This window comes from Equus quagga, chromosome 8 (assembly GCF_021613505.1).
Source record: "Equus quagga isolate Etosha38 chromosome 8, UCLA_HA_Equagga_1.0, whole genome shotgun sequence".
Classification (NCBI taxonomy): domain Eukaryota; kingdom Metazoa; phylum Chordata; class Mammalia; order Perissodactyla; family Equidae; genus Equus; species Equus quagga.
Genome location: NC_060274.1, coordinates 13,063,702 through 13,084,910, shown reverse-complemented (window position 1 = coordinate 13,084,910; position 21,209 = coordinate 13,063,702). Strand labels below are relative to the sequence as shown.

Here is a 21,209-nt window from a genome sequence, read left to right as displayed (position 1 = left end):
TCCCAAATTATTACCATTTCGCCACATTTACTTACTCTCTCTGTCTCTACAGATTTTTTGCCTAGCCATTTGAGAACTAGTTGTAGACATAAAGATGTCTCATTCCTAAATACTTTAGCATGCACCTCCTAAAAACAAATATCCTACCATAATTACATAAGAATGATCACACTTAGGAAATTTTAAGTGATACAATACAATTACGTAATATACAATTCAAATTTCCCCAATTGTCTCGATAATATCCTTTTCAGTCTGTGGAATTTATATTTTATTTTAAATCCAGGGTCCAGTCTAGGTTCACCATTGCATATATTGTCATGTTTATATAGTTCCTTTTGTCTTTGATGATTAATGTTTTTGTAGAGCCCAGGCCAGTTGCTTTGCATAATGTCCCTCAAATTGGATTTGTTTAATTGTTCCCTCACAATTAGACTTGAGTTAAACATTTTTGGCAGAGGTACACAACTGAGGTTGGAATGCTTTCCTTCTTATTACACATTAGAAAAAGCTCAAAATATGCCGGATTAGTGTTTTCTTTCAATCACTTAATGACACTGAGTGATTGCCTCCTATAAAGTAAATTTAGTGCCACAGTTTGCAGTTTACAAAATGCTTTCGCATGGATTAATTTATTCGATTTGCACAAGAACCCCATGAGGTATGCATTTTTAATCAACTTTTCTTTTTGAATGGAAATTCATCAAAATTTATATAAACAGTAAGACTGCTTCTGCGGCCAAAATTTGAGTATTTAAAACTGTAAGTATCACACCAGAGTAAAAAGCCCTCTATTTTCATGTCAACTAAATCTAGGCTTTTTTTCTCTTCTACAAACTGCACTCCTTGTTGTCCAAACTTTGTGCCTTTTGGTTCTAGTTTTGTTAATATGTTAAATTACAGGGTAATGTGATATTATGCTTTATCTGAACATTTTCCAACTATAATGATTTGAAATTGTAATAGTAAAATCATAAATAATGCAAAAGTAGGTGAATGTTAGCTGTATTGAATGCCAAGTAATTAGCTTTTGTTCACGTTTATATCTTTGCATTTGGTGCACGTTGTAGTATAGCAGCTTTTCCTTTCTCCCTAGGACAAAATTTTATGTCACTTCCTTCTACTTCCCAAAAGAATGAACACAGCATTGTTTCATGATGTAGTAATCAACATTTTACAGGAACTTCTTACCATATTAAATTAGTTTTTTTTTAAATTTTCTTTTTACCCTTGGACCTCACAATCCTAGTATTGTTTAGTTTAGGGTCAAGACAAGACAAGTTTGGGTATCAGCATATGTAACTTGATTCACAACCAATAGCATGAATCTCTAAGTAGACATTCCAGCCAGAAAGAGCACAAATAGGTTTCTCCATCTTACAAGTCAAGGGTGTTGATGGGGGTGAAAGCTAGACAACTTTTATAGCATTACTCACATTTAAAAAGCAACAATGCCTATGTAAGGGCGAATGCAGATGCTTACCTGGGTGGTACTCAGATTCAAATATACTATCTAAATCATTTCGAGTTTGGAAAGATCTTGAAGAAATAGGGTGCTATTTTCCACTGATAAAAACCACATTGCCACCTCTACAAAGCCTCAAGCTAAGAAGACAGATCAAGACCCATTTGCTCCTTCATCCATGTACAATTTTCCTAACACTCAGTGATTTGAATATCTCATTTCAAAGTAAAAGAGTAATTTCAAATGCCTGAATAATGAGTGTGAAATTATTGCCCTTGTCCAGTGTTCAATTTCCTAAGGAAGCAGAGACAGAATCCTGAAAATACCCAAAGATGGAACAAAACTCTCTTTTCAACTATCACAGAGTTCTGCAAGTATAACATCATTTTGTTTTAAATTGGTATATTATGCACCCCCTTAAAAGAAAAATCTGTATTTTAATCCTAGGAAAAGCATTATTCTTATTCTTCATTGGAATTAATTTTCTAGGCCAAATACAGTAAAGGAAACTGCATTTGATGATTATGCCTTGAACATATAAATTGTAGCCAGACAGAAAGACTGATGAAGAATGTTTCAGCTATGAAGTCTTTAATAAAACATGAATCATTCATTTTTTTCCCCAATCCTCAACAGTGTCCTATTATCTTCAAATAACAATAAGAGAGGCTGCCTGCAGTTAATCACTGTAATTTCCTAAGAAATAAAGACTGATGTCTATTGAAAATTATTCCAATTATGTCTTTGAAAATGAGTTCAAAACTGTTAAAATTACTACTTTCAATACTATATTAACCTCCACCAAGTGTTATTAGTTTTTCTCACAATCTTCCTAAAGCAAAAGATGACATTAGTGCCCAATTTTTTTATTTGGTAAAAAATCAACTTTGAGAGGCCACAATTGTTTTTAAAATTTTGCTCAAGTTTGATCCACTTAAGGTTTAATCTAACCCTTTTCTAATACATCCTGAAAAGCAATTTCTCTGCTTAAATAAAAAACATGGCCTAAATCCATTTTATTGCATCACATAAAATCAATCTTTGTAACCACTTGAAAATAAGTAGAAGATAAGCAGAGAGAAGGGATCTCACAAAAACCATGATGAAAAAACATTTATTAAGCTCTGATTATTACTTAATTTGCATAGGCACATGCTAAATGCTATACACGTGTTAATCATTCAATTTTCACAACAGCCCTATAAAGTTGATGCTGTCTGTATTCCCATTTTACAGATGAGGACTACTGCCCTGAAATCTGTCACTCTGGCTGGCGACCTCTGCTCTGAGGACAGCTGCCACTCTACTCCTCATAGCTGGCAGCCTATGCTGCCCCCAACCTCATCTAGCCACGCCCCCCCACACACACACATACCTGTTTCTGATCATTACTTTGATGAGAACTCTACACAGTTACAGTTGCTTTCCTTTGACTATACTCTCTTCTTTCAGAACCCACAGGCGCTCTAGAAGAGGGACTGGGTGGGGAGGAGCAGAGGACAAGGAGGCTCTGTGTCAGAGATCTTTGAACCCACAACCATGCCTCCTCCCACCCTGCCAGACTTCTTCGCTCATCTTGGCTTTTGCCAGGAGCCCCATGGCTCTTGGACCCCATACAATGCACCTGGTCATGTCTCTGAGTCCTTTCTGAAGGGTGCGCCATTTACTGAATGTTCTCTGCCGGCAGGGCAGTGACTGACCCAGCTTTGACACACAGTGCCCATCAGCAATTGGTTGGCTGCAGCCTAACATTGCAGATCAAGTTGGCAGACCCTCCTCCTGACGCGGTTCAAAACACTATGTTCCAAATTATTAGCTATACGAAGGAGGCAAAATTCATGACTCTCAAGCTTTTCTGTTTTGATTCTTGATATGCTGTGAACTCTATATACATTTAATGAGGGTAAAGGGAAGCACAGGGAAAAAGAAAGGAAAGAAGAGGAAAATGAAGGAAAGAGGCTTTGGGGTGCGCAGTTTCGATGATGGTGTGTCATTGTAGGAACTTTGACCAGCCAGAGGGTGGCACAAGGCCAGGCCTGTGGGAGGTAGGGGAAGGGAGCTGCCATAGATGAGGATATAAAGAAGACAGGACAAGACTGAGAACAAAATTCACTTCACAGTTTTGCCACTGCCTACTCTGCTTCTCCCAGAGGCCAATATCACATCTTTTAGCCTCGTTAGCCCTCCCTAAAGCTCTGCCACACTCCCTAGAAACTCCCATGAGTAGAGATTCATTTGTGTCAACTTTCTACACCTAGGAAAACTCTCCTTCTGTACTTCTCTGACAAAAATGCATATTCCATGTAAAATGCTCTTTACATGAATATCAGCGTCAATGGTTTTTGGTAAAGGAGAAGGAACATTAAAGTGAAAGAGGCTGACACACCAGCCCCATTCCCAATGTTGGGAGGGAGGAGTGGATTAGATGCAGATGCTAAATGTATATTATATAATGACACTTTCCTCTTCCCTTCCTCACTGTTCTAAAGTCACTGCATTTCCAGTTGTTTGGTCCTTCTTGCACAGAGCAGGCTTCTGAGTCACCACCCCTACCACAGGCATATTTTTAAACCCAAAGTGATATGCATGTCTGACAATGGTGCTGGCTATTGAGCGCTAGAAGGGACAAAGTATATACAGGATCTGTATTCACCATGTCCTTACTCAAAGCAACAATTATAGCATTCATTCCATTTTTTAGAAAATAAAGTTTTTGATATAAAAAATACATATTCACATTGTTGTAAACTTACAAAATGCAAAAGAAAAAAGTTAATAAAACAAAAACTACCCCTCATCCCCAAATCTATAGATACCCACTCTTAACCTGTGTAGTTCCTGCTCCATTTTCTTCTATTCATTTTGAAAACTTGTAACGTAACAAGGGGTATTCTATATATATAGCTTTGTGTCTACAAGGCCTAATCTTAGAGCTCTGCACAGATGGGGATTATAGCTAATATTTGAGCTCCCTGACAAGTCACATTGAGATTCTTTAATCACAGCAGAGGCCCTGGCATTCCACTAACTTTATCAGGCATGTATGAGATTTTGGACAGCACCCTAATGAGCTGCAATGCTCTGAAGAGCATTCTTTTCTTATCTCTGTCATTGAGCAGGAGGTCCTAGGACGCAGAACAATGTGAAAGTCCACATGCACATTTTCAGTGTTTGAAAACCAGTACATAAAGCACAGAAATCCTTTTGAGAACAAGACTAGCAACACTTCTAAGGCTCAGTGATTAGGGCAATCTCAAATATTTCATCATTTAAGATTTTTGTGTACTTTCAGGGAAAGAGCTCTATAAACAGCAGAATGCAGATTGTTTAAGTCAAAACTCACTGTTAATAGGAAAATGTAGGATTCAGAATCATCTGGCTCAGTTTTAGAGAATTACGAAAAGTTTTCTTAAGAAAAATTTTGAAGACGCATGAGAAAACAGATTGTAATGCTATTTCATATACACACTGCTTTGACTGAACAATTTCTCAAATTGTCACCAAAATGTCTTTTTAGAGTTGATTATAGAGAACTTCTCAATAATAACTTAAACTAAGTTTAAGCCAAGAGCTTAACCTTAACTTCTCAAACATTTCATGAGTTATTGTAGTCAATTATATAATCTCAAATCACGTGGACATTTTGAGTTGTTCATATAAGAAACAGACTGTGCCCAGTTAACTCAACTGAAAAATGACGCAAACCCAAAGAAAGCAAAAGAAATGGAGAGCAACGATCCTTTAGAGAATGAAGAACTATTAAAGGCCTCTTCTCCTTTCAATAGAGAATGAGTAATTCCTATTAAGGTTACCAGCATCAGCACCGCATACACACACACATACACGCCTACATGTGTTCAGAGAGAGAAAGGATGCCAGTGCTTCTATTTGTCTCAGCGCTTCACCCCAGAATCTCTCTGGAAATCCTACTGTTTCTTTCACAGAAAGATCATGAATCACTCATGCCTTAAAATATTGTCAGCACTTAGCCTCCTAAAAACTTGAACAGTCATTCCGCCCACAAGTGCTTCATGAGGCTGAGAACCTGCTCTATGCCCAATAATATGCCAGGTTCTAAGCAGTTGGGAGAAAAGACTAGGGGAGGTGCGCTGAGAGCCGGGGTTACTGGTTTCACTTTGGACTCAGGGCACACTTCCATTCAAAGAAAGAATCCTATACTTAAAAAAATTCTTCTGAAAATCGTGAATCTATACTATTCTAATTTATTTTCCCTCAGGAATTCTACGCCTGAATAGTTATTAAAATTCATCATTACTTAAAAATATTAAGTAATAAAATTATTTTTGTTATTTAATAACAAAATTATGTAAAAAATAAAAACCCATTTCTAGAATTGTTTTAAACCAATCGAATGGTCCATCACCTCACCATTCATTTTCTAAGGCCCCATGAAAGAAGGAGGTCATTGCTTCCACTGGTGTGTACAGTGTTTTTTATTCCCTCTCAGAAGGAAAGGACAGCTCCTGTCCACCTCCAATAAAAATAAAATGCAGGTTTGGCCTGTTTCTGGGTAAAGTCCAAAGTAGACGTAATTTTGGCTTAAGTATAAAGAGAGTATTCCTATTTATTCTAATTCCTCAACTGAGCCTCTGAAAATATTTATTCTTAATTTATTTGAATGTAAGTATTGAGAGAAATGGCATTTTCTTCTTCAACAAACAAACAAAGTAGGCACCCCCCACACACACACACACAAAATATAGTCAAATAAACTCTGTACTTCCTATGGGCTTTGAAGAGGCAGGCGCTTCCTGTGCCTTCGCAACTTAACTCCTCTCTTGCATGAAGGTGACAGACACTCCCCTTCCATAGGTAATAAAATGAGAATTCTTGTATTTGAAAACAATAGCTTTAATTGTTGCCAGCTAGGTGTGGGTTTAATGGAGAAGGCTTGATACCTGACTCCTGAAAAGAAGAGCCACAGACCAACTATTCTAAACCCAAAGTAAGCACCTTTGTTAGTCTTAGACCCACATTTGACTGGCTCATAATCAATAAATCTATAAAACATGTTAACTCGGCTACTTACCAAAGCATATATTTTGTAGCCAATTATCTTGGGGCATTTACCAGAAAGTTATATTAATCAGTTAAAATATTCCATGTGTGCTGTACCAAGAGTTTTATAGTCGAAATGAGCATATAGTTCTATCAGGTTTAAATTTTCCAGGTTAAAATCATTCTAGTCATATTCTGTGGTCTATGTGTCTATGGCTTTAAATACCCTTTCATCTGTGAATGGAAATAGATTGCGAACTATTCCAAGTGGCCTTTACTCATGCTGATCTTAGGCTGCTGAGTTCTAAGATATTTGTCTTATTAGGGCCTGTGATAAGATCACATCCCCACGGTTAGGAATGGGATCTTTCCAGAAGAGAGTATACATTGCCAGTGTCAACAAACTTGGAAAGATTTGGACTCTGATATACTTGCTTTGTGATTAATGGGATATACTTATGTGGCTCTCAGCCTCTTCCTTGTGCTGTTAAGTTATTCCTAGCTGTTCTAGTGTCGTAATAACTCCAGTGACACTCTATTTCCCACTGGCTAATTCACCCGACCTGGTGATATGATGGCTCAGGGCCAGAGGTCATATTACAATACGAACAGGTCATGCATTTCCCTGTGTCTGTGGGTAGTGGAAGGAAAGAAGATTTCTAATGAATAGAAGCAGAAGCAAGACTGGGGGAACTCCTTTCAAATTTTAAAGCTCATAGTTGAAAGAAACGTGAGAGAGACATCCTAAAAATTTACATTGCCAGTAATACATTGTGAAGCCCAAAGACTCTGACTTCTAAACAACGAATAAAAAAGAAAAGCAATTCTGATGAACTTATGCTAGAGGACAGACTGGATTATCTTTCCATGTTCTCTAGAGAAAATGTTGTCACAAAAGCATTATCATATGAGGAGGCAATCACAAATTATGAAGCTAAAAATGTAGGAGAAAAAGTATTTTAGAGGTATGTCAGGCATTTAATTTTAGAATTGTCTTATTTTTCTGGATAATGTGCTACTTCTGGTGTTTCGTCAGCTTTTTAAAACTTGAAATTAATTGTCATTTCTGTCGAGTCTTTTAAATTTTAGGTTTCCCGCAGCTCTTCCTTTGCAATTTTGTATTATTTTTCCTAAAGAATACCCCAAATTGTATAAGCTTCTGGTTTCACAAAATCTGGATTCACCTGGGTTACCCCTGATTTCTTACACTACAGATGGGTTTTAGCTGGGCTATGGCAAATGATCGGGGGTAAGAGATGTGAGCGTTGAGAGATGTGTCCGCATTTGGTTCGTCCTCTCCTGAAACCATGTAGCGGTGGTACCCAAAGATTAGTGATGTCTCCAAGGGGCCTGAGAATCTTGGGCACAAGAGTTGAGGCTGTATGATCCAGGCACCCCTCCAACCTTGAAATGCTAGCATTGTATTTTGTTAAATGTGCCTGTGGGTTCCCAGTTCTCCAGGCTTTTAGAGCATTTATTTAATCTGCAGTGCAGAATAGCTGCATTCCCATGCTCGCCAGGAGCATTAAATCCAACTGGCTGGTTATCAATCCATGTCAAAAGCTCAGTTACAATAAACAACGTTTATAATATATTTAAAGGCCTGTCTGTTACTCTATATCCCGGAGTTATTTACTACTCAAAGCACTGAGATTTCAGGAGATCTGTGATTCCCTGAAATTGTATGCAGAATTTAATGTGTATCTGCATTTATGGCTTTCAGCAGAGTCTCATATTGGCCCATGACATAGATAAATTAATAATTACTAATCCACATTTCAGGAAGAAGTACCTCTAAGGAGGTGGTACCCAAAAAAATAAATATATAAAAATAAATAATAGTACTTTATACCTCCAGAAGGTTAAAAAATTTAGACCAGATATTTGAAAATCCATTTCCATACTAAGCTGGGCCAGCAGAAACATATGTCATTGATTTACATGGAGAAATTATAAGAGAACCCAGGGAGACACGGAAATTTTTAAGAGAACTGTTAATTTCATTACACAGTGTATCATTGCTCTGGACTGAATTGTGGGCTCCCCTCCGAAAATTTATATGTTGAAGCCCGAACCCCCAGTGTGATGGTATTTGGAGATGGCGTCTTCAGAGGTAATTAGGTCATGAGGTGGGGACCTCATGATGAGATTTAGTGCCCTTAGAGAAGAAGAAACAAGGGAGAAATCTATGAGGACACAGCAAGAAGATGGCCTGTAAGCCAGGAAGAGAGTCCTCACCAGACCCCAACCATGCTGGCACCCCGATCCCAGACTTCCCAGCCTCTAGAACTGTGAGAAAGAAATGTCTATTGTTTGAGCCACTCAGTCTATAATATTTTGCTACAGCAGCCCAGACTAAGACAGTTATGAGACAAGGCCTACAGAAGGAATTTCTCTTTAGTTTCGGTAGAGAAAGAGTTGGGCATCTCCTCACTTTCTTTTAAAGGGGATGTGGTCATGAGCCTATAACTAATTGTGACTTGCCCTTTGCATTAAAAGTCACAAAACTTAGAATCAAATTTGTCATCATACTCTAATAAAGGTCTAGAACTTTCCATCGTACACTTTGTATATTAATTTCACTCCAAGACACCTCTTACTTTTCCTATAATCTTTTCTATTGTTCCTTTTTCCTCATCCACTTATTTGTAATTTTATTATATTTTGCTGTCTGCATTTATGCAAATTGCTTCAAATCGTTTCAAAAACAGGCAGGTTAGAAGTAAGAAAATAAATAAATGAGTGAATGACATTTCTAATTAAGAATTAAAAATATGAATGTTCATAACTGCACTTGGATTTATATACAAATGTTTATTTGAAGAAACTTATCTCAATGATGCTCATAATCATATGGCAATGATTTACCTATTCCAGGGGCCCTTAACTTGGGGCTCATGGACCCTCAAAGGGGCCTGTAGACAGGATTCAGGGAGTCTGCACCCTTACTTGGGGAAAATATATCTTCGTTTTCACAGATCTCTAACTGAAATTTAACATTTTCTTCCAATAAAAATATTGGTCACAAACCACAGAAGTATTAGCAATATCTGTGATTTTGTTTCCCATAAGAATCACAGGTATTCTCATCTCCCATTATAATTGCTGTGTCTATCTCCGAATATTCACGCTCATCGTTGCCACTCCGATGTCATGAGACTCGCCGCTAGATCGTCATCTAATGCGTTAATAAAGAAGCACCTATATTACTACACTACCGGTTTTTTGATTATTATATTTTTTCTATGTGGTTTCTTTGTAATCTTTTATATTTCATTTTATATATTTAAAAACATTATTCTGAAAAGGGGTCCATAGGCTTTCTCAGCCAAGGGTGTCTTGGGCATAAAAGAAGTTAAAACTCTGACAAACACAAACTGTTGAGGTAGCATTTTACAGAGTGTTTGCAAACGTCTGACTGAGACCCATGCTGTGACTAAGAACAGTGGCATCCTCTTTTAAACAAAAAGCCATATTAGAAGTTCCATGAGTCTTCTAGTCCTTTTGACAATATAAGGTCATCATCAGCCCACACGCAATAAGTCTATTTATTAAGTCACATTTGCAATTTCTGAAAAGGCATTTAACAGCTTTGTGAAGCTTCCGGTCAGCATTTCTCCTACCGAGAGAGAAAAATCAAGTGACTTAACATTTAAAATATCTTTTAAGAAGCAGTATATTTGACTCAATCATGTAACAACTCATTATCTATTTTGCAAATTACCCAAGCCCCTTCTTTTTATTTTTTTTCCCCTTGTGCATCAGGCTTCTTTTGAATTTATGTCAGACGCTTGGGTACTTTTAGCACAATTGGAACAGTGCAAGAATAAGGAAGTAAAACAAAAGGCTGTCAGTACGATTACTTAACACATGCCTAAGGAATATTTTTAGTTACTGTTGTGACATTTGCAATAAGACCTGGTACAAGTGAGTGTGCCTGTTGTGTGTGCCCAGTGGGGCGCTGAGACCACCCTAAGAAGGCCATGGGCCAGGGCCTTTGTCCCTACTTCCCAACTTCGTTGATCTAAGACCAGGAGAGGGAGCAAGGATTGAATGGGGAGATTTTCTCTCACCAGCACCACCCCCACCGCAGCTACAGTGGGAAGTGGAGGGTGCAGATGTATGGTGGACCCCTTGGATGGTGGAATTTCTCCTCTCTCCACTTCCGGCCAACAGGAGGCTATTCCCCTGGGCCCCCTGCCTCACTCCAGTGAAAGTTGTGGTTGGAAATTGGAGTTCATAGCTAAACAATAAGGCACCAGATTATCTAAGATCCTTTGAGGATACACCATTTCGTGTACTGATAAATCATCCGGATGGCTGAGTTCCTATCCTCTTAAGCAATGAGACTTTCTTCATGCTAGTTATCTTAGACAACTGAATGTACTGCAAATGTACTATATGCCTCCTATGTACTTAGAAAAGTAGCCTGAAATTAGTTTAATCTTATATTGATGATTCTCGGTCGACACTGAAAATATCTACTATCTCACATGGGTTTATTACAAGGGTAATTCCCACAATCCATTCAGGGCCCTTGACCATAAATCTGAATTGATGTTGAGATCTTTGAGTTCTTGCAGCTGCTTTTTCTACTTTTTGTCTAACCCCTTCTTGTCAGACATTACTTCTCATTGTTTTCAGTGATCCTTGTGAGAGTTTCTTTTATCTTCTGAGATATTTGGAAACCAGATATGCAATAATGAATAGATTGAGGGCTCAAGGACTTTAAACGGAATAAGAAGTACAGTGCATGAGATCCATTATTTGTTATTTATGACATCTATTTGAGCATTCACAAAGTTTTACTTATTTGTTGATCTGCTGTGCGCTAGATGTGTGAGTTTATAGAATAGATAACTTTCAAGTAAATGAGACTCAGCTGTACTTGGTTTTCTGTGGAAATCATCCAGAGCTGCCTCATTGCTCTCATAAGTCTGTCTATATACCAACTCAAAGAAATGTTTATCCCACTTTTTGGCTGACAGTGAGTTTCTGTTGTTGAGTTAAAATCTCCTGAATCTAGTAACTGAGATATTTGCAGACCTTGACTACACAAAACACCAGGTCTTGTTGTCAGAAATCTCTGAGTCACACATTCTGTTTCACGGAGGCAGCAAAACCAACTTCTCCCACTTCCTCTTTCACCACGACTTTATTTGTCTCATTTAGTTGTAACCACACAGTGTGGTGGAAGGACTGCGGACACATTGAAATCCTGCTTCTGCCTCCAGCTAGCTGTTGGACTTTGGGAAACTACAGTCCTCTCAAGTCTCAGCTTTTTCATCTGTAAACTGAATATAACATAATTTAGGACCCAAGGTGTTTGTGAGGATTCAGTGACATAATTTCCATGAATCTTCCCAGTTAGTGTCAGGCGCTTGGTAGATGCTTCATAAATTATTTGTTTCTTATCCTTTCTCGTGTTCCTTCATTTTCCTGTTTATTGACTCCACAGCACTCAAATATACAGATCATCTTCAACTATGCAACTGTCATCTTTGGTGAGGCATTGTTGATCAGCAGCCAGCAGCTTCAGTTACTCTCTCCAAGTCCCCATCAGATGAATGCAGCTGTGTGAGAGCACTTTTCACATTGCCTCTTGAACATGTACATGCACAAATCTGTCAGCCCTCAGACCAGGACTTTCTTGAGGAGTGGCATGGCATCTCATTCATCTTTGCATTCCTGACTCTTACACATTTAATAAATGAATAAAAGAACGAATCACTATTTAGATATCTTGAATGAAAGTTTGCTTATATTAGGAGATTTCTAATCTGGTATAGTAAAAATTTGGATCAGAAGCCAGAGATCCTGAAAAACAAGAGGCCAGGATGACCAAATTCATAGACAGCTACTCACCGATGGTTCTCTGCAGACCTCCCAGCACCACATTCAGTTCATCATGTTAACCTGGGAAATTTCCCACTGTAGCTTTAAATCGGAAAAGAAAAAGTCCTCACCTGCATTTCTAGACAGAGTCATTCTGTCTGTGACTAAAATAGTCTATTTTAAGTCATAAGAAAATAAGTGAGAAGGCTGGTGCCTCCTGGCTGTCCACTGAAGCCTCTCCATCTCAATGATCACTGGGTCAGGTGTCTTTCTTAGAATGAAAAACAGCTGCAGCTAAACAGCCTGGTCCACCACACTTGCTTTTCAGTTACTCGGGCCCACTTCTTTGATACCTGCTATACCCACCCTCTTCATAATTTCTACAGTGCATTCTTCACCACCCATTTTCCCATTTCCACGACAATCACCAGGTCCGCCTTATGCTTCTCCCTATATTTCTGCCTCCTGCCTCTTTCTACATCCATCTGTCCTGCACATACTTATCAGAATAATCTTCCATAAAAATTACATCTCACAGGTTAAGAAAGAATCAGTGATTGTTTTTCCCTCTCTAGCTTTCCTTTCCAACCAACGAAACAGCGCCCAACTTCCTTCTTCTTGACGCCCAGCCCACTCCCAGCTATCTAATTCTAGGAAGCTCTCCACGGCAGTCAAATTAACCTCATCGGTGCTTGTTTTCTCATTATTTAATAATATTTTAGTATATACTGTGCCTTTTATCCAGCATCCCCTTCCTCATCTTCTCATCCAAACTTGCTTCCTTAAATTCCTTAAAAACATAACATTTTAGAGTAAAAAAAATTACCTTGGGTTAGAGTCTAATAATGCAATGTAGTCCCCTCATTTCTTTCCAGTCAAGAAACTAAGACCCAGAGATGGCTTGTGACAGCCTTCTCACAGGAAGGTGTCAGGATCAACACACCTAACTCCATCAACTCCTCTCGAGAAAGCACTTCTATGACCAGGGAAGAGGGCCGGAGGGCGGATGCCATGGAACACTCGCCGATGGCAGGCCTCGATTTTAGATGCTTTCACGTGTGCTCACGTGATTCTCACAAGGAATCCATTTTAGGAAGACAAACCTGACACTCAGAAAGATCAAGTAAATTATTTGCTCAAAATCCTACATCTAGTCAACGTCAGACTCAGTTCTAAGACCTAGGCTTGTTCAGCCCCCTCGAATCTCTTTATTTCTATATTGCACTGTTCCTTCCACCTGCAGACGCTATCTAAAATTCACGTCTCTATTTATGTACCTCTGTGTATTGGTCGGCTAGGGCTGCCATAACAAAATAGCATAGACTGGGCAGCTTAAACGACGGAAATTTATTTTCTCACAGTTCTGGAGGGTAAGTCTGAGATCAAAGCATTGGGGGTTTGGTTTAGGGCCCACCCTAACAGCCCCAGTTTAACTTAATCACCTCTTTACCGGCTCTGTCTCCAAATACAGCCACATTCTGAGGTACTAGGGGTTAGGTCTTCAACATGGGAATTTTGGGAAGGACACAGTTCAGCCTGTAAGAGTGTCCAGAGCTGTATCTTCTACTTCTATTATCCTCAATCTCACCCCATTCCCAAGTAGAGTACCTCTTTCACCAAATTACAACAAAAATCACACAAATTAATATTTAATAAGGTTTAGACTCTTCTGCAGATTTACATTTAATGTGAGCAGGCTCTAGATATGCATTCACCATGTCTTTATTGCTATCTATACCCTGCTTTTTGCTTCCAACAAGCATCAAAAATAGTGAGTAAAAATGAATGTCTGCTAACAGCATTAAGCTCCCCTACACGCTGAGTAAATACTACACATTAGACTATTAGATATCCAGGCTCCCTCCCCAACTCACCACACTCACACCCACCCACCGACAAACATGAACAACAAGCAAGTGAACAAAGGATTTCTCGTAAGGATCTCACCAGTGAAAAGAAGAAACGCATGAGGGCCACTTCTTAAGTATAAAGAGCTCTGCAGAAACCTTAGCAATTCTTAGGGGGGAAAGACGAAAATAAAGGGCAGTGATTACGAAAAGAAATAAGAACAGAGTGAAAAGGCGTCAAAAGGTGTGGTGCATGTGCTTATTTTCCTTTCCGAAATATTTTAATTCAATTTAAAATTTTACCATTTAATTCATCTTTTTTGCAAAACTTATCCAGAAGCCAACCTTCCTTCCCAAACCAGTAGTTTTTATACACAACAAAGAACAAAGCATACTTTACATTAATTTCAGACTTCCTGAGAAAAGATCTTGGTAAAAGAGTCATAACTATACCACCCCCTATTGCAATATGATGGGAAGGTAATATACATTCGTAATTTCTAGATTATTTATAAGATGGTAATAATTTAGAATGTTCTAATTTCTTGTCAGGTTTATAGAAGGAGAATAATTTTCAATTTAAGGTTGGTGGTGATATCTGAAACTCAGGAACACAGGGACAGTCCATTAAAAATGGGTTACACGGGCCAGTCCAGTGGCCTAGCAGTTAAGTGCGTGGGCTCCACTTCAGCAGCCCGGAGGTCACCAGTTTGGATCCCGGGCACAGACCTGTGCACCGATCATCAAGCCATGCTGTGGCAGATGTCCCACACATAAAGTTGAGGAACATGGACACAGATGTTAGCTCAGGGAGAATCCTTCTCAGCAAAGAGAGGAGGACTAGCGGCGAACGTTAGCTCAGGGATAATTTTCCTCAAAAAAAACCAATGGGTTACATAGTCTTTTCTGGTTATCATTTTAAAACTGTGAACATGTACCTTTATTTTTTTAAAAACAAGGAACTTCCTTACAAGTATGTCAAGTCATCTTAGATGAGGAAAGTTTCGTAAAGGGACATATGGGGAAGAAGGTTAACATACGCTAAAACACACTGTCTCTTCCAAATTATGTGACTTCCAAAAAAAAAGGAAAATCTAACATTTATTAAACATTATGTATCTAGTTTTCTCTCCCTCCAATTCCCAAAAGATCTCTCTCAAGTAACCTTCCCCTATCTCTCAAAATACCCAGAACCCCAAAAACCTCTTATTCACAGTCTTTATCAATGTCACAAATTTGTATTTATTTGTATTATTAAGATTCATGCTGTTCTATGGGAAACAGTATGGAGGTTCCTCAAAAAATTAAAAATAGAGCTACTATATGATCCAGCAATTCCACTTCTGGGTGTTTATCCAAAGAACTAAATGCAAAAAGATATATGCACCCCCATGTTCACTGCAGCATTATTTACAGTGACCGAGACATGGCAACAACCTAAGTGTCCATCAGTGGATGAATGGATAAAGAAAGTGTGGTATATATACACAATAGAATATTATTCAGCCATTAAAAAAAAGGAATTTACAACAACACAGACAGAACTTGAGGGCATTATACTAAGTGAAATAAGTCAGACAAAGAAAGACAAATATCCTATGATCTCACTTATATGCGGAATCTAAAAAAAAACCAAGCTCATAGATGCAGAGAATAGATTGGTGGTTGACAGAGGCAGGGGCCAGGGGTGGGTAAAATGGGTAAAGGGAGTCAAAGAGTACAAATTTCCACTTATAAGGTAAATAAGTCCTGGGGGTGTTATGTATAGTATGATAACTATAGGTAATAAGACTGTATTGCATATTTGAAAGATGCTAAGAGAATAAATCTTAGAAGTTCTCATCACAAGAAAAAACATTTGTAACTATGTGTGGTGATGGATATTAACCCAACTTATTGTGGTGATCATTTGACAATATATACATATATCGAATCCTTATGTTGTACACTGGAAACTAATATAATGTTATAAGTCAATTATATCTGAATTTTTTAAAAATGAGACTGTACAAAAAAAGGAATAGATTAGACCATCTTTAGAATTTTAATCTTCTGCTACTCAGTTTGTGGGTCCTGAATGCCTGTCGAAAATATGATGAGGCTACAGACCCTCTCCCAGAAAAATGCAAAAGAAAAAAGTTTAATGTCTGTCCCGCCGCTCTAGGGTGGCAGGGACCACTTCTGTTTTGCCTCATCAGTTAATCCCCAGCACAGCGCCTAAAACATCACGGGAGCTCAGGACTTGTGGTTTAATCACTGCCTGACTGACGCAAGAAACCAACAGTTATTTCTAACTTCACATCCAAGGCGTCCTTCCTCCTTCCACCTCTCATCCAACCAGCTCACCTCCTACGTCCGAGAGGAGTTAGAGACCATTCATATATGCTCATTGTCCTTTTCTTCTTATTGAAGACCAAATCCTCCACCATGTTTGAGAGCCACCCTCTCCCAATTCTTCAGAGAAAGCACATTTATCATCCCTTCTTTCTCCTACCTTCTGACAATCCCTTTCTATTCTCTTTCTTCTCAATGCACAGCCATTTTTAAATCCCACCTACCTCTAAACAAATCCTTTTGTTTTTTAACCTTCCCTTCAGTCAAGCTTCTTGAAAGAAATTTGCTCTTACTCCTCCAATTCTCACTATACACTTGGTTCTCAAAGATCTGAAGATCGACTTCAGGCTCTCAGCTGTATCAGGATGCTCATGTCAAAAATGACAGGCATTTTCTTGCCGCTGAATTCAGTGGGCACTTCTCAATCCCCTTCTTACTGACCTCCCCACAGCATGAAATCCTGTCTCAATATTCCCTTTCCCCTGCCTTTCAGGATTCTACTTTCTCCCAGTCTTCTTTCTACTTTCTTCATCTCTCCTAAGACTCTGCTCCCCCTTGTCTCCTTTACTCCCTTAAATATTGATGTTTCCTGGGGTCCTGTTTGTGTTCTTGCTTTCTCCTACTACATTTTATTTAACTATCACCAATGCCAATGGGTCCCAAATCTGTATTTCAAGCCAAAATTACATTCAGAACTCCAGAGATATCCATCTGATTGCCCACTGGCCACCCCCCTGTATTATAGTTACCGAAATATGTAAAAAAATGAACTCATCATCTCTCGTTAAAAACGTGTCCTTCATTCTCATCTTGACAAATGGCACCACCCATCTACCTTGTCCCTTAATTCAATATCTTCTTATTTTCTCTATTTTCACATTATCAAAATATTGATAGATTAATTTCTAAATATAAAAATAACATCATTCAGTTAAATTGTGAAAATCTTATTTAACTTACTTTCAAGTGTATATTTTTATTTCCTTATGACAACAAATCTATGCCACACAAATGTCTTAGAGAATCTAAGGAATAGATAGAAGGTATTTTAAACTAATACTCTAAAAATTCTGCCTCCAAGATGTTTTAAGGGTCTAGAAAATTCTGTTCTATTGGATATTTGAAATATTTTCCCTTCATTATTTGTCTATACTATTGTATATATTACAGAAAGATATTTTGAGTGAAATCCAGTCCCTGTTAAGCCAATCCTTATTCCAGTTAGTTAGGCTTTCCTATACTATTCTGTACGCAAATAAATTACAAAATGATGTGTAATTATATGTATGCACATATAAAAGAGACAGAAAGCCCTCAGGAGCCGAAACTTCATCTTCAGTTCCTGTTTCTGCCTCTGCTCCACAAGATAGTCTTTGCCACGTCAACTTGACATTTCCTCTGACATTAACAAGGGAGTTACCCTGCTTCTTAGCTAATAATCATATCATCTACATTTGTATACTCTTTACAAAGTTATTCTGATTTCATTTTGACCATAAAAACAAATTCTTGGGTTACTATCAGCTTGTTTTAGTGATGGAGAAACTGAGCAGAGTCAGGGGAAGTTGCCCACAGTAAATGACAGCAGAAAAATCAAATCAGACATTATGACCCTGTGCCCAAGAGTTCTTCGAAAAGAATGCCCAGCATATTGGGAAGATGAATAAGATAGTAATCTATATAAAGTTTGATCCAACCAGGAGAACTACAAAAGAATATATAAATATACATATGTACATGTTACCGACAGAGACCCTAAGGATAAACTAATCAAAGATCAGATCTATCTACCTGGAAAAGATTTCAACATCTTCTCACTTTTTTAAACCTCTCCTTTTTCTTGTGTTTCTTTCTCCAGGCTTAGTATCCTAAGAATTCTTTTGCCTCTTTCAATATTAAAGGAAAGCTCAGAAATGTATTCATTGCTGTGGTTCTAACTGAGTTCTCGTAGGCGTTGATCATCTCACAGCTGATCCATCTCAACTCTTTACATGAAAAACACAACATTCTGAAAAGTTCTGTTTTGTAAAAGACAAAACGAGATAAGATCGAAACCACAAAAGAAGTCCTTGAAAATACCTTTTATCTCTAATGGTCTCAGGGATAAGTTCTCACAGAAGTGGGTTCTTTTCCCTTCAGGGCCCCATCTACTTTGTAATGATGCCCTTATTACTGTGGTTATTTGATTAACATCTGTGTCTACATCAGACTGAATGGACAGTGAATGCTTTTGCTTACCCTTGTACCCTAAGCATTTAATAGTCTTGCTGTTCAGTAACTGTTTGTAGGACGTTTTTGTGGGACATAGGACAAAGCATTCCTGTGCATCTGACATTTCTATAGGGAAAGAGAGGGCCCATGAAAAGTGCAGAGATAAAGCAATAGGAGTAGGAGTCCTTAGAAATATGAAGATCTTCTAAATACTGCAAAGCCAAGGGTTTTCTCCCATGATAGCTGTTTATTAATGTGAATAAACTGAATTACAAGCAGCCCAGATCCCCAGCGTGAAGAGCAGTGGTAAGATCTTTACCTTAAACACAGTTATAATACAAAGCAGAAGGCAGAGTGAAGAACAAGCAACCGAGGCTTCATTCAGTTTTCTTTGTGGCACAGATCACAGGTGGGATGGGCCAGTGGCCACCACAGATGGCGGCAGTGTCCTAAGTCCCATATTTACCTGTCTCAGTCCTGTTGATCCTCTGGAGCTGGTGGTCCAGACCCACTAGTGACCCTGCGTTTGGCCACGGGATATTGATCCCCCTATCTGCCTTCAGATAGGGAAAACAGTCAATTTAAGTTTTTAAAATAAATATTTGTTGGGGAGTTAATGAAAATCAAAATACAGAAACATAGACTCAAGATTAAAATGTGTAAATTCTTAACCTTTACTTTAGGTAGCACTCACTAAAAGATTGGTTGTGTTGCCCCATGCTGGCCCTCTCCTGCACTTAAAGGGAAGTATCACCTGTTTGCTCTTTGGCGGGCCTCTTCCTTCGCTTTCTGGTGCCTCCACCTTTGGACAAGAATTGTGACCTTAGTCAGGTGAGAAAACAGATTATTAACTGACTCACAGATGTCTCTAGGTAGAGAAAGAAATAATTTCAGATTAATAAACATATATTTGCATTTCAGATACCTAGGTACAAACACAATCCTCTACTCTCCTCACTTACCCCCTGTGAAAATTACTCCACAATCTCTAAGAAAATTATTTTTATTTTATTGAAATGAGAGTGGGTTGCATGTCAAAATCGATAGGTATATTGGCTTTCAAATAAAGTTCTACTTTAAGCATCATCTTTTTGAAAGAATGAGCATGATCCCAGAATATTTTCAGAAGATATGTATATAATCAAATATATATATTCTAACCATACAACTAGGATGAACTGTAATTTCCAACAAGATCAAGGCAGGGGGGTAGTATGAGGGAGTATGATAATGTGTTGGTAGGTAATCGCCATAAATTCTCCCAAACATGGACCACCAATCTGGAGAATTAGAGCACATTCAAAGATTAATACCAAACCACATTAGAGATGTATTTGATTTTCCATAACAAACTTTGGATTTCATAATGTGTCTACCCATAATTATGAAGAAGCCTTATAAAGAGACCATATCTGATTTAATTTTTTGTTATCCTGAAGCCAAATATGCTGTCTTCCAATTAAGTATGTCAAATAAATAAATAAATGATGTTGCCACAGCTTAGGAATGTCAGAACATAGAATTTCACTTAACAGAATGTTTATGTGGTATACTAATATTTTATTAACAAAAATGACAAAATAACATTTTATTTGTGTATAGTATATCATATATATGTTTTAAAGACTTTAATATATATCATTCAATTGATTCTCAAAATAACCCTGTGATATAGACTGGGTTACTAAATCTATTTTCCACAAAAGGGTAGAGGAAACACTTCTAAACTATTTTTATGAGGCTAGCAAACCCTGTTACCAAAATAGAGAAGTTACAAGAAGAGAATGCTATATGCAAATGTCCCACCTGAACACAAACACAAAAGTCTCTTCAAAATATTGGCAAATAAAATCCAGCAATATATAAAAGTATAATATATCCCAAGAATGAAAGTTTGTTTTCACTTTGAAAACTAATCAATATAATTCTGCACATTGACAAAATAAAAGAGAATAACCATATGATTACCTTAGCAGATTCAGAAAAAGCATTTGAAGAAACTCAACACCCATTCATGATAACATAAAAAAATACTGTTAGCAAATTATTAGTAGAGGAAATTTCTTCAATCTGAAAATAACATGTACAAAAAGCTATAGTCAATATCATACTTATCGGTGAAATAGACCACTCACCAGTTAAGATCGGAAACACCACCAGGATATTCACCCTTACCATTTTTATTCAAAATTGTTCTGGTAGGTTTAGCCAGTGTAATAATGTAAGAAGAATAAAGAGAAAGTATAAATCTTAAAAAAAGAAGAAATAAAACTATCTTTATTCACAGACAGCATGGTTATGTACACAGAAAAACCCAAAGAAATATACAAAACAGCTACTCAACTAATAAGTGAATTTAGCAAGACATCAGGAAACAAAGCCAATAAACAAAAACAATAGTATTTCTATATAATAGTAACAAACAAATGGAAAATTATATTTAAAAAATAATACATTTACGGGGCTGGCCCCGTGGCCGAGTGGTTAAGTTCGCGCGC

The 21,209-nt window shown here is 37.8% G+C and overlaps 1 protein-coding gene across 5 annotated transcripts in view; it reads right to left on the bottom strand.

Annotated features, from left to right (window-relative positions):
* The window catches only part of IPCEF1 (interaction protein for cytohesin exchange factors 1), a 176,583-nt gene that overhangs the window by 116,351 nt on the left and 39,023 nt on the right, over positions 1-21,209 (bottom strand). The window contains exon 1 of one of the 5 annotated variants that reach the window (XM_046669270.1): positions 19,466-19,566. The exons of the other annotated variants lie outside the window; for them this stretch is intronic. The gene's annotated coding sequence lies outside the window, so the exon portion shown is untranslated. Of the gene's footprint in view, positions 1-19,465; positions 19,567-21,209 lie in introns of those variants that run through there. 5 annotated transcript variants of the gene reach the window in all.